Source organism: Bufo bufo, chromosome 2 (genome assembly GCF_905171765.1).
Source record: "Bufo bufo chromosome 2, aBufBuf1.1, whole genome shotgun sequence".
NCBI classification, from domain to species: Eukaryota; Metazoa; Chordata; class Amphibia; order Anura; family Bufonidae; genus Bufo; species Bufo bufo.
This window is the reverse complement of record NC_053390.1, coordinates 595,872,546-595,896,114: the sequence shown is the minus strand read 5'-3', so window position 1 is coordinate 595,896,114 and position 23,569 is coordinate 595,872,546. Positions and strand designations below refer to the sequence as shown.

At 43.5% G+C, this 23,569-nt stretch overlaps 1 protein-coding gene across 1 annotated transcript in view; it reads left to right on the top strand.

Moving 5' to 3' along the window:
* Nucleotides 1–202: 202 nt before the first annotated feature.
* UGT8 (UDP glycosyltransferase 8) overlaps nucleotides 203–23,569 on the top strand; it is a 100,785-nt gene continuing 77,418 nt past the window's right edge. Inside the window, exon 1 of the mRNA XM_040418283.1 lies at nucleotides 203–488. The gene's annotated coding sequence lies outside the window, so the exon portion shown is untranslated. The remainder of the gene's footprint in view (nucleotides 489–23,569) is intronic.

Sequence of the window (23,569 nt, the reverse complement as noted above, 5' to 3'; positions counted from 1 at the left end):
TTGTTTCAAGTACAACAGGGTCTGTGGTATTGTTTCTGTTTGTAGTGTATTGCCTGGACCATCTCCACCTGTTACTTTCCTACAAAACAGGTTTTTGCTTTCCAGGATGACAGTCTCGATGAAAAGTTGTCTGCGAGGCAGAACCGAGGGTAGGAGGAGTTAGATCTGGGAAAGTATGTAAAAAAGGGCACAGAATCCCGAGAGGTGGGAGTGCACTGCCAGTGACTATCAGCATTACACCCATTGCTCAGGCAGACAACATCACACAAGCAGATAGCAGGAGATTACTGGGACCTCAAGCTGTGGTCTCCACCTGGACATCTGGCTTGTGGCTTCATTGTCCTGCATATTACAACCTAAGGAGGAGTTTTACCTGCCTCTTATTTTCACCTTGATCTCAGTCATTTAGTGGGCACACATCAAGGACACTTTACGACTTCTCTGCCTACTGATCCTATTGCCTGTGGAAACCTGATCAATCATATGAGGTAAGACACCATCCTAGTGTATTTCATGTAACTGTTACAGATATTGAATTTTTTGAACCCATGGACATATTAAGGGCTTGTTCACATGACCGTGCCGTGTTTTGCAGTCCGCAATTTGGGGAACGGAACGGACGGCCCTTTATAGAAATGCCTATTCTTGTCCGCAAAACGGACTCATAATTTTTGTGGGGCCATGGAACGGAGCAACAGATGCAGACAGCACACGGAGTGCTGTACTCATCTTTTGTGGCCCCATTGAAGTGAATGGGTCCACACCCGAGCGGCAAAAAATGAGGCTCGGATGCGGAACCGGACCACGGTCGTGTGAATGAGCCCTAAGAATGTATTTAACTCAGTGATATAGCACTGACATATTCCGCGGTGCTTTACAGACATTAGCATTGCTTTCTGTCCCCAATGGAGCTCACAAACTAAGTTTCCTATCAGCGGGGGAAAAATGTGAGGTGGACTGTGGTTTCTATGGTCTACTAAAAGCCAGTTTTGATAAATCTCTCTCAGTATGGCTAGAAACTACAGTACCCGGAGGAAACCCACACAAACATAGGAAGAATATATAAACGCCATGCAAATCTTGTCTGTGGTCAGATTCGAACCCATGACAGCACGGCAAGGTGCTGCCTACAGGTCATTTTCTGCACAGAAAAAAAAATTCTGTAATCTCATACACTTTGCTGGGACGGTACTCCCCTGTGGTTTTTTCACACGGGAATCAGTGCTGAAAAAACACTCATATTCCACAATGTATGTAGCGCCTTAGGGTATGTCAACACATGACGGAAATGCTGCTGATATTCTGCAGCCTTTTTTGCTGAAAATCCACATCAGAAAAAATGCACCAAATGGTATGTTTTTTGTTGCAAATTTCATTGCATAAATGCTGCTGATTTGACGTAGGTTTCTCTCTTTGCAATGGCGTTCAAGCAACCAGTCCTGTATGGAGGCTTGCTTGAAGTACTCCAAGGGGATTCAGCACTCTGCCTAAGGGCTCATGGACACGGCCGTGCCCGTATTGCGGCCCACAAACAGCGGGTCCGCAATATTCGGGCATTGACTGTGTGCACCCCGCATCACGGATACGGACACATTCACTTGAATGGGTCCGCTATCCGGAAGGTCCGGTGCGGAACGGAGGCTTGGAACTCCGTTCTCTCTGTGCCTCCGCACTGCAAAAAAGTAGTGCATGTACTACTTTTTTGCAGTGAGGACAGATCACGGACCCATTCAAGTTGAATGGGTCTGGATCCGTCTGCGGAATCCACACGTATGTTGCCCGTACATTGAGGACTGCAACTTGCCTTGTGCATGAGCCCTAAGCGGCATTTATCACACCCAGCCAGCATCCTACTCCGTATTGACGAGGGGCAAGCACCCTGCAACAGCTGTCTATGGATGGGTATCTGGCCTGGATATATTCCCTTGTCAAATCCCAAGGCTTGTTGGAAAGTCGGATTTTGACTCATAAGGAGCCACTTCCAAGAGGTGGTGCTTGTGAGATGATTCTCTTCCTTGCATAATCTTTGTATTGCAAAGGGTAAAATCTGCGGCATAAATTGACATAATGCAGATTAAAAATCTGCACACGGGTCAATTTCTACAATAGATTCTTTCAGATATAGTTTTATTTGGTTTTACTTGGTATTATTTTTTTTCAACTTGTGACTTGGTTTCAGTGGATAAGTCATTTACCAGGGTATGAATTTATGGGGTCGTTTATCAAACTGGTTTAGTTGTCCATAGCAACCAATCAGATTCCACCTTTCATTTTCCAAAGGAGCTGTCAAAAATAAAAGGTGGAATCTGATTGGTTGCTATGGGCAACTAAGCCAGTTCTACTTTACACCAGTTTGATAAATGACCCCATCTTAGATCACAGTCTTTATTCATTGTCATTACATTTCTATATATTACTGACCACTTGTAGACTACTAGATATGTATTTGTAAGTATTAGCGATTAATTCGGCTACTACTTTGAACCTACCCCCATTTCTTTGTAGTTACATGTCATCATTCTACACACTATTTTTGAGTATTGCTTAAAGGGGTTGTCCGGGATCAAAATTATTTTTACAAAATACATTAGTTAATAGCTGTTTCAAGGTCCCCCCAGAAGTTTTTATGTATTTTCCAACTTCAGCCGGGCTCCGACAGTCCCCCACTGCTTGTTGACATCTCTGTTTATGTGTGCGGTAACTTCCTGCCGCACTGCTGTAAGGGTGTAAGCAAGATTTACCAATGTTATTGAATGCAGAGTGTAAATTGCCTGCTATAATTCGTTTGGTCAGTAGATGGCAGCAAAGGACTAAGCTACATTGACGTTTACCATAGAGAAAATTCTTATATACATTTACCTTGCAAAGTCAAAATACAGATAATTTAGGTGCAGGCTAGGACAGAAGGGTTATGGCGAACTGTAATTGCAGTTTTGAGACTGCACTTGGCAAATCACTTCCTGCATCACACTCTCCCCAGGAAAGTGAGGAGTTCTGGTGCAGAGCAGGAAGGGGAGTGAGTCTCTGCTGTGTAATGCTGAGGACATCAGGAAGAACTTGCTGTGGAGCTTGGAAGAGGAATTTTGGCTTACAGTGGATTCTGACTACAGCCCCGAGGGAAGATTCAACGTGATGAATACGGGTAGCACATAGCTGTACGGTCCAGTTCTGGAGTGGACCAGGGGAACAAGGAAAAGTACCAAGAACTTACCAAACCACCAAAGAAACTGTAAGTGCGGCTCTGCCATGTCACACCTCGTTGAACTGCACCAGTGACACTTTGGGGATATATAAGAAAGCAGCAAGATACAGACTTCACTTTGTTGGATTACAAATAGTATTGCGCAATACTTAAGGGTGCACCCCAAAGACAAAGCTCGCTCAGGAACATTCAGGCGCAGCCAGGCTGCTTTATGGACTGTGGGGGAATATTTCACAATAGCTAGTTTAGCGTTAGGAAGTATTACTGTTAGGCCCCTTTCACACGGGCGAGTATTCCGCGCGGATGCGATGCGGGAGGTAAACGCATTGCACCCGCACTGAATACCGACCCATTCATTTCTATGGGGCTGTTCACATGAGCGGTGATTTTCACGCATCACTTGTGCGTTGCGTGAAAATTGCAGCATGCTCCTCTTTGTGCGTTTTTCACGTAACGCAGGCCCCATAGAAATGAATGAGGTTGCAAGAAAATCGTAAGCATCCGCAAGCAAGTGCGGATGCGGTGCGATTTTCACGCACGGTTCCTAGGAGACGATCGGGATGGAGACCAGTTTACTATGCATTCTGTATTCAGAATGCTATTATTTTCCCTTATAACCATGTTATAAGGGAAAATAATACAATCTACAGAACACCGATCCCAAGCCCGAACTTCTGTGAAGAAGTTCGGGTTTGGGTACCAAACACGCGCGATTTATCACACGCGAGTGCAAAACGCATTACAATGTTTTGCTTTCGTGCGGAAAAATCACGAGTGTTCCCGTAACGCACCCGCACATTTTCCCGCAACGCCCGTGTGAAAGAGGCCTAACTCTTTGATTTATGCTCTGTTGTTATCCTGTTTATATATGCCTAGCCACTTATCCCTTACTACTGTTCAATAAACTTTACTGCTGAATAAGAACCGTTGTCTGTGTCTATGTGGCATCGTGTACCCTCTGTACCTGTGGACCTAGCTCTCGGTCTTCTTTCACTGCCTTCTGGGTCCCAGAGCAGCGTCGCACGATTTCTGGTGTCTGTCTGCTCCTCCGTGCATCCGCCCCCCCCTAATTTATATGCCGCCTCCTTCAATGATGATAAAGCGCCCTGCCCGGTGATGTCACCAGACCAGAGGGGCGTGGCTTAGCGCAGTTTGTTGCCGCCTAGTTACCGCCCATACATGCGCTGTGAATAATTACTGTGGCTGACGGTGATGTCACTGGGCTCCTTGTGAAGTGGAAGAAGAGGCTTCGCTCTGCAGAAAGGGACCAGGTACGTCACTGACTCTTAGAAAAATTTTACTTTTGGCTGAGATTTTGTGAATTGCAAATAGGGCATCAGAAATGTCTGTTAAAAGGTAGGACATGCATGAGTGTAATATTTAGGGGACTGTTGTGCACATACAACAATGTCTCCAATCCCGGAAAACCCCTTTAATGCCATCTGCAGTCCCCCACTGTTTTGTGGATATTGCTTTCTTTTTTATCCTAATGTTTTCAATAAACATTTTATTTTTATACTACATTTGGTTGGTGCATGAGTTTTTTTTTGTTATACATGGAGTCAGGAGGCATTCTACCTGGAGACATGCACTCTTCGCAATCTGCACAGATTGAAGATAAGAATTTAGAGGGAGATTTATCAAACTGGTGTAAAGTAGAACTGGTTAGTTGCCCTAGTTTCCCCCAAACTAATACTTTAAAGACATTAGTAACTATATAGCAGAGTCCATTGTGAGAAAGTAATCTTAATGTATTCTAAAGGAAGAGACTGCTGATGATCCTGCCATCCCCGTCAGGCCTCTTGCACACGAACGTTGTGTGTGCATTCCACTTCATGGATGCGGAATCATTCACTAGAATAGGTCCGCAATCACGGAGATGCAGAACGGAAGCACGGATCGGAACCCCACAGAAGCACTACGGAGTGCTTCATTGGTGTTTCTGTCCGTGCCTCTGCACCACAAAAAATAGAACTTGTTCTATTTTTTTGTGGTGCAGATGGATCACGGACCCATTCAAGTTGAAGGGGTCTCTATCCCTCCCGGCCGCCGCACGGACGTTGCCCGTGCATTGGGGACCGCAAAGTGTGGTCTCCAATGCACGAAACGGACCCACAACGGCCGTGTGCAAGAGGCCTAAGCCAGTGCAAATTCTTAGTGATCTCACTGATGTGTAAATCTGTGAAATGGAAGAAAAGTTTATCATTTTGCAAAGATTGTGTAAGACCAGTCGTTAAGCAGGTTCTATATAGCTGTGGCTACTGGGACTTTATAACTTAAAGTTCAACGTTCAGTAAGTAGGGTTTGTGAAATGCACATGACAATCTCTTTCTAACAAATCTAGAACCAGCCCTGTACCTCACATGGATCCAGAGATCTCCCCATTCACTGCTCCAATAGTTCTGCTAGATTCTCTTCACATGGGCAGCTCAGGGGACATGTCCTTTCTGCTGCAGCTCCCTTACTGTAACTGCCACAGCTTCTAACAGAATGTATTGCTGGTAGCTAGGGATGAGCGAGTAGACTTCGGATGTTTCGCATAAAACTTAGTTCTAATACTGTATGAAGTAGGACCTCCGTACAATATTAGAATGTATTGGATCCGATGAGCCGAGACTTCATAAATTAATTTGTACTGTAGAAAAACATTTCCCGAACTCGGGTCTGGTTCCAAGTGGTACTTTGGAACCGAACCCGAGTTCGGGAAATAGTTTTATACATTACAAATGAATGTACTTCTCCTGCTCTGTACACTATTAGAATGAAGTTTTATGCAAATTGGCTTCGGATATTTCATCCGAAGTCGATTCGCTTATCCCTACTGGTGGAGATTTAAATTGAGCATGTTTTACCAGCTCAGCGAGACGGACAAAAAAAATAAGAAAAAGAACAAACAGCAGGTGGCGCTATATAAATACTTTTTCTTTAATACCTCAGTGGCTATAGGAAAGTATGCAGATCTGGGTGCTAGTTTGAGAAATGTAGAATATGTTTCGTTACACAACCCCATTGCCAGAAACATTACAGTGTAATAATAAGAATAATAAATGCACACCTTGTCATAAGAGGGTGAAGAGATCAGACTTTATTTAGGTCATTTCCAATACTCTATCCACATTTGCAATATATCCCTGATCTTTCCTCTTTTTTTTAATCCATTTTAGGCTACTTTCACATTTGTGTTGTTAATTCCTCTGCCAGATCTTAATACTGGAATTAAATGGATCAGTTTTGATTTTCCAAACCAGGATGCGTCCATTCCGTTAGGGCTCATGCACACGACCGTATGCCCTCCGAGACATATGGTCCGTGAGCGGGCCATATGTCACGGAGCAGCACGCATCGTATGATCCTATGAGTGCAGGACAATAGCCCCGCGGGCGGCCCGATGCGCACAGTATCATAGTAACCTATGATGCTGTGTGCTCCCGTGTGCACCATGTATGCCGCTTTGGGACATATGGCCCGCTCACGGACCGTATGTCTCGGAGGGCATATGGTCGTATTCATGAGCCCTTAGGATGAAGTTGTGTGAAATCAAAACGGCAAAAACAGATCCCTCACTAAGTACATTGAAAGCCAATGGGTGATGGATCCATTTTTTCAGGCTCCTAACGGATCTCTTTCCATTCAGAATTCTAAATGGATCTCAATACTGGAAAACAATAATGCAAGTGTGCCTTATTCCTCTAGCCCTTTTATCCCCTCACCTCACACAGGTCTCCCAGGTTTTTTGATAGTTACGCCAAAAAATTATTAAAGCACCTTTAATTACATCACCTCCAAACTGTTGCAGATCATTACATACACCCACCGCATCAGCCTTTTCACAGTGACATCTATCTAAAAAGAAGAATTACATGTCCTAGCAACCATCAGTGAAAGACGCTTTGCACCTGGATTGCATCTGGATGCAATGTGTTTTTAACGGAAGTTCACTTCTATGGTGCCAGGGCTGCGTCAAAAACACAGAATATACAACCTGCTGCGATACTCATGTACACAGACCCATTGAAATGAATGGATCAGGATTAAGTGCAGAAAACTTGCTCGTGTGAAAGAGGCCTTAATAGTGTTGGCAGGTCGTGTTGAGCGCGAATATTCGAATCGCAAATATCGCTACTTCGAGAATTTGTGAATATTTAGAATATAGTGCTATATATTCGTATTCGCGAATAGTGTTGATTGCAAATTTATCACAAATTTATCGCAAATGTCTGCAATATATTTGTCTGAGCTTAGCAACAAACATCCCTAGAAACCAATAGGAAAGTTGCCTACCCTTTAGTGTTGATTGCAAATTTTCGTATCGAGAATTTTCCAATTGCCGATTTTCGCAATCAATACAATAATGATGAGATCACAAATTCTCAAATTCGCGAATATTTGCAAAATATCGCAAATTCGAATACTGCCCCTGCCGCTCATTGGCAGGGGATGAGCAGCGAAGAGTAGCAGCTGCGGTGATGGCGGCAGCAGACATATGGTACATGTTGGCAGGCAGACAGACATCGGCAGTGGCATGATGGCAGTTTTTTTCTGCTAAAACCTTGACGCTTTGGAGCTAGGTAACACTGAATAAGGCCTCATGCACACAAACGTATTTTCTTTCTGTGTCCGTTCCGTTATTTAGTTTTTGCGGACCATATACGGAACCATTAATTTCAATGGGTCTGCAAAAAAACTGAAGTTACTCAGTGTGCATACCATTTCCATATGTCCGGATTTCCGTTCCGCAAAAAGATAGAACATGCCCTATCATTGTCTGCATTCCGGACAAGGATAGTACTCTTCTATTAGGGGCTAGTTGTTCCGCAAAATATGGAATGCCCACGGACGTCATCTGTAGTTTTTGCGGATCCGTTTTTTGCGGACTGCAAAATACATACGGTCGTGTGCATGAGGCCTAAGTGTAAGTAATTATAGTGTTTTTGAATGTTTGATTTGTTGAAAAGCCTAAAGTTTTCCATAGTTAGATCTTGGTCAGGGAAGCCCCAACAAACTACAATAAAAGAAGCGCTGATCAGACAAGTTGGATTTTTTTTTCCACCCAGGGGTTTCCGAACAGATAAGCAGCATAGACGGATGCCAGCTGACACTCAATCTATGTATTTTATTGGCTGATAGCGTTTTGGCTGTTGGCCTGAAGATATCAATAGGCACATTATGACACCATAAAATACGTTAATAATTGACTCTTCTTGTCTTGAAACACTTGTAGATAGCTATATCTATAACTTACTACTTTATCATAATTTATGTTTTCTTTTTATATTTTGCTCTCACACTTGTGTGTGTTTTGTCAGGTGTCAAACACATTATTGCTGTGGATCGTAGGGGCTAGACAATGAGAAGCATTGACTGTAGAATCATGCCGGTCAGGACTGGAAAGATGCTAAGTGTGAGGCAACACTTTTTGGGGTGTTTTTTAAGGCTCTGTGTGAACCTACCCTGTGTATTCTAAAATCATAACAAAATGTGACAGATAATACTTTTCTACTATTCTTTTTTGGATCAGTTCTTGAAGACTTCTGTACCCTGGTGATTTTATGGCATGTTCTGCTCTGTTTAGTGCCTCTAAATCCCCATCAAAATCAGACATTTTTAACATGTTGCGTCATTCCATCAATTACTGTCTATACTGTATGTTTACATCATCTCCAGTGAAAGGCACAATATCATATCTGTGGTACTGTCAGTTATATTATAATCCATATTTCTTTAGTACATTCCAATCTGTCACCAGTTTCCTGCTGTCCTCCTCACTCACATGCCAGTGAGTCCCCATATTCATGAGCTCATGGCTCTCCCCGCCCTCCTGCCTCGGACAGGTTTTTCCATATGAAGCGGCAGCAGGTGGGCGGGAAAAACCAGGAGCTCATGAATATGGGGACTCACTGGCATGCGCTGGAGGTGTTCAATACAAGACTTTGGTAAAATGGCTGGATCAGTTAAAGAAAGTGACCCAGCAAAGGGGACCTGTCACTAATTTATGTTGTCCTTACTTAGAACACCATAAAACTGGTGACAGTTTCCCTTTAATAAGTATCTCGGCCACTCAGCGATTACTCTGTTTATCTCCACCATTCTCAGGTTTCGCATGTCATTCTCTCAGTGACCTCTAGCCTGTTTTTTTTTTTCTATATTGCTCTCTATCAGCCTTCATCTGACTGCCATCTTCTAACTGTCATTTCCCTCTGAACGTTGGCCTAACTCCTTCTATCTCACCCCCCCTTCCTCCATGGGAGTCTCTCACACGTCCATACTCACACTTCTGCCCTCCCTATGGTTGCTAAGGTGAGATTTTATTTGTCTATATATTCCCAAGCCCCACTTTAAGGTTCCAATCACCCAACTGCATTTTATTTTTATCGGATGAGGACCCATTCGTTTCAATGGGACCACAAAAAAATGCGGACAGCACACCCGTGGGCTGTCCACATTTATATGTCTATTCCGCGGTCCCGCAAAAAAGATAGCACATGTCCTATTCTTGTCCGTTTTGCAGACAATAGGCATTGTTACAAGCAAAGAAACGGATGCAACATGGACGTAATCAGTATTTTTGCGGACCGCAAAATACATACGGTTGTGTGAATACACCCTAACTATATTGTGCACACTTTCAATTGCTTGAACCAATATAGACGGTAATGGACAGTAATTGTACAGTATAGACAGTAATTGACGGAATGATGCAGCACGTTAAACAGCCAATATCATCACCCATACTTTAATACAATAAATACAGTACAATTATTACTACCCTCTTAAATATAGATTCTCTATTAGGTCCCTTATATATCTTATAAGTTGGTGTTTCCCTTCCCCTTAGGCATTATTGTAGCAGATTTCTTCGAATGTTTTATGTGCTTCTGCTGGCCTAGAGAGCGCAGTAAAGGAAATAGCACAACCTACAGTGATAGATGCTGATTAAAAATCCTCATTACCCATATTATCTCATTAACTTATAAGTAAAGTAAAGCCACAAGGAGCTAAACTGTAGCTATACTATATACGACTAATTTCAACCCTCTTAACATAGATGATATGCACATGTTCTCAGCAACAGTCATTTAACAGTTCAGCAGATCAACTTATATGATATCGATATTGCCATTGCAACAGGGTCAACAATACACTGAAAAGTTCTGTTCTTATATGTTGAATGAATGTTCTTCTGATGAACTAAGGTTTTGATGGAGCATTTGTTACACAAGGCCCAAAAATTTTGTTTTCAGTTTTCTAAGGCCGTGGTGTGTTTTGCGGTCCGCAAATCACGGATGGCGTCCGTGCGCGTTCCGCAATTTGCGGAACGGCACGGACAGCCATCAATATAAATGCCTATTCTTGTCCGCAAAGTGCAGACAATAATAGAACGTTATATTTTTTTTTAGCGGGCCACAGAACGGAGCCGGACAGCACACGGAATGCTGCCCGCATCTTTTGCGGCCCCCATTGAAGTGAATGGGTCCGCATCCGAGCCGCCAAAACTGCGGCTCGGATGCAGACCAAAACAACGTCCGTGGCCTAACAGGAAGATCTTTCGTCCGACTACCGGCCGATCACCAGTTAGGTAAAATGATTGCTTGTTGCTGCATTTTACCAGACGAACATTCGTTATAGTTGAAATATTCCACCTTTATTAACGGTCGTTTAATATGTATGAGCATCTTAAGCTATATGACGCTTGGGAAAGGATTGAAGTCTTTCCCACTTCATGCTGTTGTAAAAGAAGGTCACTATTATGATAAGATCCATTTTCTAGCTGATGATGTGCCACTTTTCCAAACTAAATAATGCATAGTAACACTGTGATTGCACTTATGTAGACACTCCTGAATAGTAATATAATTAGGAGCAATAAAAATTTAATACAAGAATTAAATGTGATGCATCCATGCTATAGAATTATGGGTTTGTCAGCTTCTCCATTCAACATTGACGTCAAGGAGACAAATACCTTGGTGTAACCTCATTTGGGGTCGACTTACAACAATCGCTGTGGCTTCCCTGCGCGATTCTTATCAATGATCTTTGGCTCATGAATTTGTACTGCGTTTAGTCTATTGACTTTGTACTTTTCTGTTGACTTTTGCTGGTATATTTTATTCTGCACAGAAATATCACTGTGTGGTATTAACGGATGTGATAGCGGCTTGCCATAGCCAAGGAGATCTTTTTTTTGTCAAGTTAATAAATTCGAATGTTCACAATCTAAATGGCGTTGCATATTATGTTTGATAAGTTTCAAGATCTAAAGAGGGTTTGAGGAGTTTAGTTTGAAGAAAAGCTCCTAAAGTCTATTGAATGGCAAAGACAACCATACAATATTACTTTATCCTAATGCATATAATTGTGAATCAGATCAGAAATTGTAAAGGTGCACATGACCACAACCCTGCTTCTCAAACTGTTGCACATTAAAGCTACATGCACACCACCGTATGTTTTGCAGTCCGCGAGGACAGCATAATATAGTGACAGACCTGCTGATTTCAGCCGTCCATCTGTACAGTGATGTCAGTCAGTACTTCAAGACTACTGACACGGTGAACCCCACAGCTGACCAGTACGATGAGGGAGATGAGTCCAATGGTGCTCATTGTCTTCACCCTACCCTGCCTCTGGACGACGACCGATGACAGGATTATGGCACAAGCAATGGGGTTATGGCACAAGAAATGGAAGGTATCTGTATTGCCTGTAGGTGGGGACAGACACGGACAGAGAGCCCTGACCTAGAACCCAGCCCACTTTCTCTACCTGCTTTCAGTTCAAGCCCTCTGTAGCAAGACCGCAACTGGTGAAGAGACAGACAAAAACTAAGAGACAAAAACAACACACAGGGATAGTGGCACAAAAATGAGTCAGAACCAGGTGGACAATGCAGTACAAAAATGATAGACAGAGAGTAGTCAAAAGACAAGCTGGGATGAACAGTACGAATCAAGTGAGACAGAGAGTGGTCAGAAGACAACCTGAAGTCAAAGGCACAAATAAATCCAAATGAATCCAAGAATTAACCCACTGCTAATCTGTTGGGAGAAGCAGAGCATTACATCCTGTTGCGAAGGATTATGTCGAGTCACCAGGGAGCGTGGCTACGAAGTGCGTCTCTCCCGCTGTGGTCACGCCAAAGCTGGACATCTCGCCGCTGGAACCTGGATAGGTAAGTTTGCGACAGTATCCTTATTTTGCGAATCAGTGATATGGTCGAGCGCATGAGGCATTATTCTGATTTCATATAGAGGTAAAAGGATTTTTTTCTTCTGGTGCATTTCATACAAATCCATCTGTAAAAAAATAAAAATGTAAATATGTAGAATGATCCATCAGATGCAGTATGAACAGTGCTATTCTGCCCTGGAAACATTGAGCTTCATTAAAACAGTAGGAAGACAGTCTGCCTATTTGAATTTTGATAAATGAGGCCCATTGATTCTAGGGGAGAATAGCTGCATAGTAATGGTACCAGAGGGAGCATGGGACACGGGCAAGCTGAGTGCATGGGGTCTAATACATAGTGAAAGTGCTGTTGATACTTAAAGGGGTTGTCCTACAAAAAAATATTCTACAGTTTTCAAACCAGCACATGGATCTGAATACTTTTTGTAATTGCATGTAATTAAAGATTTAGCATAGCCACTGAGCTATTCAATAAAATCTATCTGTATAGCGCCACCTGCTGTTTGTTTTTTCTTATTTCTTTGACCTGCTTACGGAGATGGCCCCAAATGCTCGGTTTCGTCCTTCGACTGCCTCCTGAGCTGTGGTAGGGAGAGCATGGACACATCTCATCAACTGCAGCAGAAAAGACACTCTCCTTGAGCTGCCAGCTGTATATAAATCTAGCAGAGCAATGAATGGGGAGATCTCTGGATCCATGTGAGGTACAGGGCTGGTTCTAGCATTGTTGGAAATAGATCAGGTACTAATAAGATGCCTAGTTTTCTTTTCTTTTTCAGATTTTTTTTTTTTTTTTTACATTAATCATGGGATAACCCCTTTAAGCTGGTATGACCATTTCACTTAATTTTTTTAAACATAAATAAATGTCTTACTTTTTCTTCGCTGCTGTTAATTTACTAGCTGATCAGGCAGAGCCCCCATTTATTGAATGCCTTTCAAGTACCATACAAAAATCATATCCGCGCATTGCTTTTTAAAGGGGTTCTCTGGCCTAAAACTTTATTTTGCTAAAAAAAGAACTAACCTGTGGAGGAAAGAGTATTACTAATATACTTACCTTCCACAGTGCAGCTGTTCTTGCGATCTGGATCTTGGTCACGTGGTCCCTCTAGCCATCTTTTCTCTTCTTCCGGACAAAGTCCGTCTCCCTGTCTTCCGGTCCTCTCTTCCTTTCTCTAGCAGGAGACTGTTTGTCACTAATGACGTCACTGCCTTCTGCTGGAGAAAGCTCCGCCCGGCCGTCTACACAGCGCACTAGGCTAAATGCTAGTGCACATGCACAGTACCGCCATCTGTACCGTACAGGCTTCTATGTGAAGCCTATATTTACTCCTGCATAGTGCGATGTAAGCAGAATGGCACAAGAGGGGCACAGAATGGCACTGTTATGGGGGCACTGTGGACGGCACCGTTATGGGGGCACTGTGGACGACACCGTTATGGGGGCACTGTGGACGACACCGTTATGGGGGCACTGTGGACGACACCGTTATGGGGGCACTGTGGACGACACCGTTATGGGGGCACTGTGGACGACACCGTTATGGGGGCACTGTGGACGACACCGTTATGGGGGCACTGTGGACGACACCGTTATGGGGGCACTGTGGACGACACCGTTATGGGGGCACTGTGGACGACACCGTTATGGGGGCACTGTGGACGACACCGTTATGGGGGCACTGTGGACGACACCGTTATGGGGGCACTGTGGACGACACCGTTATGGGGGCACTGTGGACGACACCGTTATGGGGGACCTGATGATAACACACTGTTATTGGGGTCCTGCGGATGACACACTCTTATGGATGCACTGCAGATGACACACTGTTATGGGAGATCTGCGGATGACACAATGTTATGGGAGATCTGCGGATGACACAATGTTATGGGAGATCTGCGGATGACACTTATGTGGGATCTGTGGATGTCACTGTTATGGGCGCTCGATATAAGTAATAGGGCTCGTACACAGAACCGTATATATTTTGCGGTCTGCAAGTCGTGGATCCACTAAATGTGGTTACTGTCCGTGTGCGATTCACATTATTTTGCAGTCCCTTTGAGTTCTATGGGTTTTAGATCTGCATTATGAGGACCAGAATAGGACATGCTCTAATTTTCACAGAACTGACACACGGATGTGGAAAGCACATGGATGTCGGTGTGTTTTTTACATCCGTATGTCAGTTCCAGTAAAAACAGAACATGTCCTATTCTGGTCCTCAAAATGAGCACCTCGAATCCATCAAACTCAATGGGACTACAAAAATGTGGATCGCAAAATGGATACGGTCGTGTGCATAAGGGTTTAGATACACAGCTCAGCAGGCAGGATCATACTAAATGGGATTAGATACACAGTTTAGCAATGTCAGTGATGGGATTAGGTACACCGCTCTGCACGCTGTATCACACAGGATAGGATTAGATACAGATGTGATTGGATATGATGCGTTCATCACACTCTGGAGATGGTGAGGGCAGAGCCTGTGGATGGGATTAGATACATAGCTCAGCAGGCTGTATCACACATTATAGGATTAGATACAGATGTGAGGGCAGAGCCTGTGGACGGTCAGCGATGGGATTTAGACACTGGGTGATAAGTAGATTCATGTCTCTGTGCAGAAAGATGGACACAGGAGTTATAGTTAGTGTAGCAGCTTCATGCAGAGCACTGTGGGGGGCGAGTCCAGCCTGTGACTCATCACTGTGCAGTGCAGCCAGGCTTGTGTATCAATAAAGTTATGTATTCAACAAAACAAGAAGGGAAGTAAACAGACCTGCCAGGATAATGTGATGTCTTCTAGGGGGGGGGGGGGAAGGAAAGCTCAGACTTGAAAAACTGGTATTGGGGGCCTATGTTTGCATGGTGAGGGGTGTTAGGAGCATATAAAAAGAATTTTGATTTTGGGAGCAGACAACCGCTTTAATACATTTTTTAGATATTTTAGTATAATTAAATTTATATTTGTCAAGTTTATTAAAGGGAGTCTATAACATCATTTTCACCAATATAACTAACAGCATTGCCCCACAGAAGATTTCAAACACATTCCAAGTGTATATAGTATATATTTTGTGTCTTTATTCCATGTCCAGAAAAAGTGCTTTTATTCTGCTGGAAACAGCTCCCAAGTGTCCGGCTGGACGGGCTTTGCTGTTCCAAGTACCCAAAGCAAACCAGATTAAAGAAGGAGGGCTGCTTTAGCTGCTCATATTTTGGGATTGGTAGCAGCTAGAGATAAAGGCCTGGTCTTGTTTGAAAACTTTATATGAATTATCCCAATCCCAAGATATGAGCAGCTAAAGGCCTCCTTTATTCTGGTTTGCTTTGGACACTTGGAACAGCAATGCCCGCCCAGTTTACACATGGCCAAATCAGATTTTTTTTTTGGGGGGGTGATGGGAGGCAGGGTAGCATTAAGTTTTACAACTCAAGTGTCATGCTTTATTTTTATATGTCCTACCTACAGGAGAAGGAGATAACAAGGGATTAGATGATATGTGTAAAGGACTGTTCACACAGTTTTCTACCAGCTGAATGTTGTTGCAGGCACTGTGCTGAAATGCAGCTTAGTCATTTCTGCCTCCCATTCTTTTCAATTGGGGGCAGTGCTAAAGATCCCAGAGTGGCCGCAACCACACCAAGAAGGGAGATGTCCTGTGTCCATGCAAAAAGTACACTGAAAGAAAACCACTGTGTGAACAGCCCCTTAGGTTATAAAGAGTTTTTCAAAGCATTATTGGTACTAATAGGATGGGGTTGGTGTAGAGGGGCATTATTAGACATTAATGGGGACCTTATAAGGAAATAAATACCTAGGACACTATGAGGAGATATACACTGCTCAAAAAAATAAAGGGAACACTTAAACAGCACAATGTAACTCCAAGTCAATCACACTTCTGTGAAATCAAACTGTCCACTTAGGAAGCAACACTGAGTGACAATCAATTTCACATGCTGTTGTGCAAATGGGATAGACAACAGGTGGAAATTATAGGCAATTAGCAAGACACCCCCAATAAAGGAGTGGTTCTGCAGGTGGTGATCACAGACCACTTCTCAGTTCCTATGCTTCCTGGCTGATGTTTTGGTCACTTTTGAATGCTGGTGGTGCTTTCACTCTAGTGGTAGCATGAGACGGAGTCTACAACCCACACAAGTGGCTCAGGTAGTGCAGCTTATCCAGGATGGCACATCAATGCGAGCTGTGTCAAGAAGGTTTGCTGTGTTTGTCAGCGTAGTGTCCAGAGCATGGAGGCGCTACCAGGAGACAGGCCAGTACATCAGGAGACGTGGAGGAGGCCGTAGGAGGGCAACAACCCAGCAGCAGGACCGCTACCTCCGCCTTTGTGCAAGGAGGAACAGGAGGAGCACTGCCAGAGCCCTGCAAAATGACCTCCAGCAGGCCACAAATGTGCATGTGTCTGCTCAAACGGTCAGAAACAGACTCCATGAGGGTGATATGAGGGACCGACGTCCACAGGTGGGGGTTGTGCTTACAGCCCAACACCGTGCAGGACGTTTGGCATTTGCCAAAGAACACCAAGATTGGCAAATTCGCCACTGGCGCCCTGTGCTCCTCACAGATTAAAGCAAGTTCACACTTAGCACATGTGACAGACGTGACAGAGTCTGGAGATGCCGTGGAGAACGTTCTGCTGCCTGCAACATCCTCCAGCATGACCGGTTTGGCATTGGGTAATGGTGTGGGGTTGCATTTCTTTGGAGGGCCACACAGCCCTCCATGTGCTCGCCAGAGGTAGCCTGACTATCATTAGGTACCGAGATGAGATCCTCAGACCCCTTGTGAGACCATATGCTGGTGCGGTTGGCCCTGGGTTCCTCCTAATGCAAGACAATGCTAGACCTCATGTGGCTGGAGTGTGTCAACAGTTCCTGCAAGACGAAGGCATTGATGCTATGGACTAGCCCGCCCATTCCCCAGACCTGAATCCAATTGAGCACATCTGGGACATCATGTCTCGCTCTATCCACCAACGTCACGTTGCACCACAGACTGTCCAGGAGTTGGCAGATGCTTTAGTCCAGGTCTAGGAGGAGATCCCTCAGGAGACCATCCGCTACCTCATCAGGAGCATGCACAGGTGTTGTAGGGAGGTCATACAGGCACGTGGAGGGCACACACACTACTGAGCCTCATTTTGACTTGTTTTAAGGACATTACATCAAAGTTGGATCAGCCTGTAGTGTGTTTTTCCACTTAAATTTTGAGTGTGACTCCAAATCCAGACCTCCATGGGTTGAAAAAATTGATTTCCATTTTTTATTTTTGTGTGATTTTGTTGTCAGCACATTCAACTATGTAAAGAACAAAGTATTTCAGAAGAATATTTAATTAACTCAGATCTAGGAAGTGTTATTTTTGTGTTCCCTTAATTTTTTTGAGCAGTGTATATACAGTACAAGGGCACTATGAGGACATGTATACAGGGAGCACTATAAGGCTATTGTAGATAATGGGGTATCTAAGGGGGGCATTACATGTCCAGGGGGGCACTACAGATGGGCATTATAAATACTGCGGGCACTGTGGGGGGCATATTATATACCGAAGGCCCTGCAGGGGTTGGCATAAAAAAAAGCCTATGAAATTGATCTGTTTTAATGGCCATTACAAAGTGATGCAGAATGGACGATAAAAATGAATAAGCGGACAGAAAATGTATACATACACTGATGCAAAATGGCCATGAAAACTGTCACATGTATGTACAGTAGCCTTGGTAAAAAGTAATGGTGCTCATCAGAAATGAATTAACACATCTGAGATGGCAGGTAACAGACGTGCGGTGCAGAGGGGAGGGAAGAGGAGTACCCTTCCACTAGGGAGAGGGAGGAGTGGTGACCCCTAACTCATCTGACACTGGCACCTGGCTGCCTGACGTCCTTAGATGGGCTGCTAACCTGTACGCCGATCACGTGCCTTGTCCCTGGCTTACCCTGAAATAAGCCCTAGGTAGTGTGAATAGTGCAGTGGGAGCACTAGTCCTCACCACTGACACCTAGGGTAACAACACAAACACAATCAACAATCCCCCAAGGGAGACAACAGGAGTCAACTGGCAATCCAACAGCTCCAGTTCCAACGGCTCCACAGCAACAGTTGTCCACCTCAGGTCAGAATAGGAGATCTGGAAAGAAGGTCTATATCTGGCAACAAGGGAAGCAGAAAGGGAGAATATATAGTAGCTGGGAATGGCTGACAGAAGAGCTGAAAGGCAAAGCTACAGATTCCTAAATGGGACAAAAAGTATCGCAAGCCTAAGCAGGAAAATCTGGACCGGAATCCATTCTCACCATTAGGTCATGGAGAAATCCCTTGAGAAACCGAACTCGTAGCCACCCGCTGCGACCTTCTGACCACAGGCACAACAGGGGTAGTGATAGGTCGTGACACTCTTGTGACATGAATGGACTGCATAGTTCAGATTTCCCAGAGTTCCCCTACAAAGCTCAGGTTATGCTATAAGGCAGTGTTCCTCAACTCTAGTCCTCAGGGCCCACCGGCCGTTAAGTTTTTCCGGACTTGCTTAGTATTTAGCAGGTGATAAAATTAGTGTCAATGCATCAGGACTTACCACAGGTATTCATTCTGTGGGATATTCTCAAATCATGACCGACAGTTGGGCCCTAAGGACTGGATCTGGGGAACTTTGTACATTTCTCAGAAGCTTCCATGATGAATTTAGCTTCTCTTTTCTTGTGTGAAAACCATCATCTTCTCTTACCTACAGTACATAAAATATGTTTCCAGTGTCTTATTCTAAGTGTTTTTCCACTCACAAATGTTCTCTTTTCTTATGCTATTTTCCTGTTCTACTGGATTTTAGCTACTTGTTTATAAGCAAACACAACTTCCAGTTCCATGTGGGTCCTAAATATACAGTAAATCAAACCACAGACAGTATCACAGATGCCATCTGTGTATAGTCTATTTGTTACTAATCCATTGCGTAAAAAATTCATTAAAAGTTGTGTGGCGTAAAAACATCACAAGTGTTGTTACATGCGACATTTTGTGACAAAAGTCTCAAATTTTGTGAGCCTACTCATACCACTTTTGAAAGTGGCGTGATAAATCGGTTAGGTTTCAATGGCTCAGTGCCCGTGCTGTGGACCATGCAAACCCATTGACTTGAATAGGTCCTCAATCCGCAACATACGGCCAAAGATAGAACATGTTCTATCTTTTTGCGGTGCTGAGGTATGACCAGGAAGCCCACGGAAGCGCTTCGTAGTGTTTCCGTTGGCTACCGATCTGAGCCTCCACTCCGCAACAGATAGGTGAAAACACTGTTAATGAAATTTATTTTATAAGCCATGTTCTGTTTGCTTATTAAGCATTTTTTATCACTGAGCTGTCTGACTTATTTCAGTAAGACATTGCAATACATGCAGGATAATAGTTGCCAATTAAAACCAAATGATAATTAATGTGACAAAAAAAATGTTGTGCTATTATATACCTGGGTCTGATTGTAGCTTCAGCGACCTGATCTGGTGATAATTCGCATTTTACGACATAACTCCTCCTAAATGGATTTCTGGTTTGCACCAACATCCTTTAAAAGGGTTTCCCGGTTACTGATAATGATCTATCCACACGATAGTTCAGCAATATCAGATGGCAAGCATGTAAACAGTGAAGAGAATGCAGCGCTTGCAGGAGTGCTGCGTTCTCTTCATATGGCTGATTGGTGGGGGTGCTGGCAATCGGGCCACAGTCAGTCTGACATTGATGACCTACCCTGAAGATAGCTCATCGGTATAGGAAAATGGAAAACCCCTTCAAGCTCCATAACAGTCTCATAAATTTTTGAAAAAACCTCCCAAAATTTGTATTCTTTTTTTTTACTTGAAGGTTTAAAGTTGGAACACAACTCATGTGATTTAAGTGCATTTTAAACCCTTAGTGACATAACTAATATTTGCCTTAAAGAGGACCCGTCACCACTCCTGACATGCCCGTTTTAATAGCTTTATGCATTCTCCATGTAATTCTGGAGCATCCATTCTTATGTCTCTATGTTGTGCCATTCCTCTATTATTTCTACTAGAACTTATGAATGAATTGCAATTAGCCTTCAGTAAGGGTACAGGGGGGGGTAACTAGTTGGGGGCGTGCAGACCCACTCTATCCAATCAGTGCTGCCATTTTCAGACTGTGCAGATACCCTCCCCCAACTGGTTACCTTCTCTGTACCCGACGGAACCGTTTTCACTGACACAATCTGACAATAGAAAACGGATCTGTCCTCCATTGACTTTCAATGGTGGTCAAGACGGATCTTGGCTATGTTAAAGATAATACATATGGATCAGTTCTGAACGTATGCAGCCGGTTGTATTATCTGAACGTCCATGACGGAGCCGCACAAAACGCGAGTGTGAAAGTAGCCTTACTGAAGGCTAATAGCAATTCATTCATAACTTCTAGTAGAATTAATACAGGAATGGCACAACATACATACATAAGAATGGATGCTCCAGAATTGTTATTACATGGGGAATGCATGGGTACTACTTGGAACCAAGACTTCGCGAAGCAATAACTCCGGCTCATCGGAGCCAATACATTCTGATACTGTACGGAGCTCCTGCTCCGTACACTATTAGAACAAAGTTTTATGCGAATCGACTTCGGATGTTTCATCCGAAGTCAATTCGCTGATCCCCAATTATTTCTTTGGGGGGAGAGATAAAAAATAAATAAAATAAAAACAAACCATAGACAAAGACGATAAAAATTGTAATTTTACTTTTGTGGGAATTTTTATTTTTATGGTGTTCATCAATAACATCTGTGGGTCAATATAATTATGACGATGCTGAATTTATGTTGGTTTTATTACGTTATAATAGTTGCACCGTAAAAACCCTTGTTTTTACAAAATCGGTTTTAAGTTGCTACATTGGAAGACCCAGAAATTTTTTTTTTTTTCTGACAACATAACTGTGTGAGGGTTAGCATATTAGATTCCTCTCTTGAGAAATTCTTTATTGCTATTACTGTAGCATGAAATGGTCATCGCTATAGAAGCGGTAGGCATATTGTGTGGTAATGAGAGAATATTTTTTGATGTTTGTGTGTGGGGTGCAAGTGTTTGGTGTGACTTATTTGATGCCCAGATCTGGATGATCATCAACGTCTGGGTCATGGTTTTAATACATGGCCTAATTTGCCACAGAAGGGTGATAAGATGTGCGCTCATCTTCTCACTCCTTTCCTAAAAAAAGACCCCCCTCATATGTCCTAATGAGAGCACAGTATGCTCTCTGATTGATGGAGGAGAGAGGGATAGGTAGATTGCACAGAAGTCATGTCCCTTCCTCTGGGGTCATGAAAGTGGAAGTTTTTTTCTCTTCTACTGCAGGCTGTCAGGCCCCCTGGCCCTCCTCCTCCAGGCTGGCTGAGATTACAGTCACCTGAAAGGCAGAGGCCTGCTTTAACCATTCACATGTTGGGCTGTCTAGCAGCTAGATAAGAAGATAAGAAATATGAAAAAGCTGCATGGAGATGGCCATGTGACCACAGCCTAGAACGGAATATAGGAGCAAAAAAATGAAAGTATTATATTACAGAATTACAGCTACATTCATAAATGATCATTTTAACCCCCTGAAAGTTTTGCTCAAACTCTGCTATGGCTTTCAGAACAGGACCTAATGGTTCAGCTGGTGCAGAACTCAGTCAACAGGGTGAGGAGCGGAGGGATGCTTTAACCCTTTATATCTCAAGTTCGAAGTCAGGAGTGAAAGCAGCTGGAACCTGCTTTTACTTTCAGCTGCTACCACTCCCAACCCGATTTCCAAAGTATGAGGAGATAATGCAATTCTGATCTTGGCGTGAAAGAGCTGTTACAATGTTTTTTTTCTCAGTATGTTGATGGCCATCCTGTCAGATCTGTGGGGCCTGACTCTCAGCACTCACTCTGATCAGCTGTTTGAAAGGGCTGTGGTGCTTATGTAAAGCTGCAATACCCTGCACGCCAATATTAAGTACATGGTGTGCAAGTAGAGAGACTACAGGAAACAATGAAGGTTCTGTAGCACTTGCATAAGGTCCCATCTAACAGCTGATTGATGTGCCAGGAGTCCGAATCCCACTGATCCGATATTGGGGATAGGTCATCAATATCTACCCGGTAGAAAACAAGAAAAGCATATGCTCTTGGAGATTTGTTTTTCACCTGTAAGGGATCGCTCTCTCAAGCAGGACAGCGATGACAGATTCCTCCTCAGACAACCAGCAACCCCAACGTACGTTTCACGCAAGCTTCTTCAGGGGGAAGTGTGTATGAAGCTTGCGTGAAACGTACGTTGGGGTTGCTGGTGCACCACTCAGGTACCTTTTTATGGCTTTGTAGTGAACTATTCAGCTTTAGTTATCTATGTACTCTGTGACATTTGCACTATGCACTTTATATTTATATTTCTTGTACAGTGTATGATATTTCTACTCAGTTTTTATAGTTCTGCCTGATTATATGCATTTTTGACATCCTGTTTGGCCCATATGCATAATATATGCTATATATACATATTCATTGTTTGAATTCATCTGCCATTTCAGGATTAGTCCTCAGTTGTGCTCCATGTCATCTTGTGTGCTCCTTGTTCACCATCATACTGTTCCCCATGTATATTTTATTGTCATTTGTCTCGTATGGAGACGCTAATAAAGTTTATATATAATACTTTTGAGTGCTAGCCCTGTCTTTCTCTTTTGGTGTATTACTATGCGTGTTGGCTTTGCACGGGTACTCACTATTGTGAGTCATTTACTATTGGTGCTGATGTGATCTAGCTTGTATAGAGGCTGGGTCACATGGTGCACCGGCCAATCACAGCCATGCCTTTACTAGGCATGGCTGTGATGGCTTCTAAGTGCCCACAGCTTAAAAGCTTGTTGATTGGCTGCCCTGCAGCCTTTCAACAAGTTTTATTAAATGCCCGAACACCAAACTCAAACCCGAACCTTTGCTGCAAGGTTCGGGTCTGGGTATTCGAACTCGCAAAGTTCAGTACGGACCCGAACTTTGCTGTTCAGGTTCGCTCAACACTAGTAGTGACACAAGGTGTGCCATGAGTTCAAGGTCTTATGCACGTGAGGGTATTATACAGCTATGTACAACCTC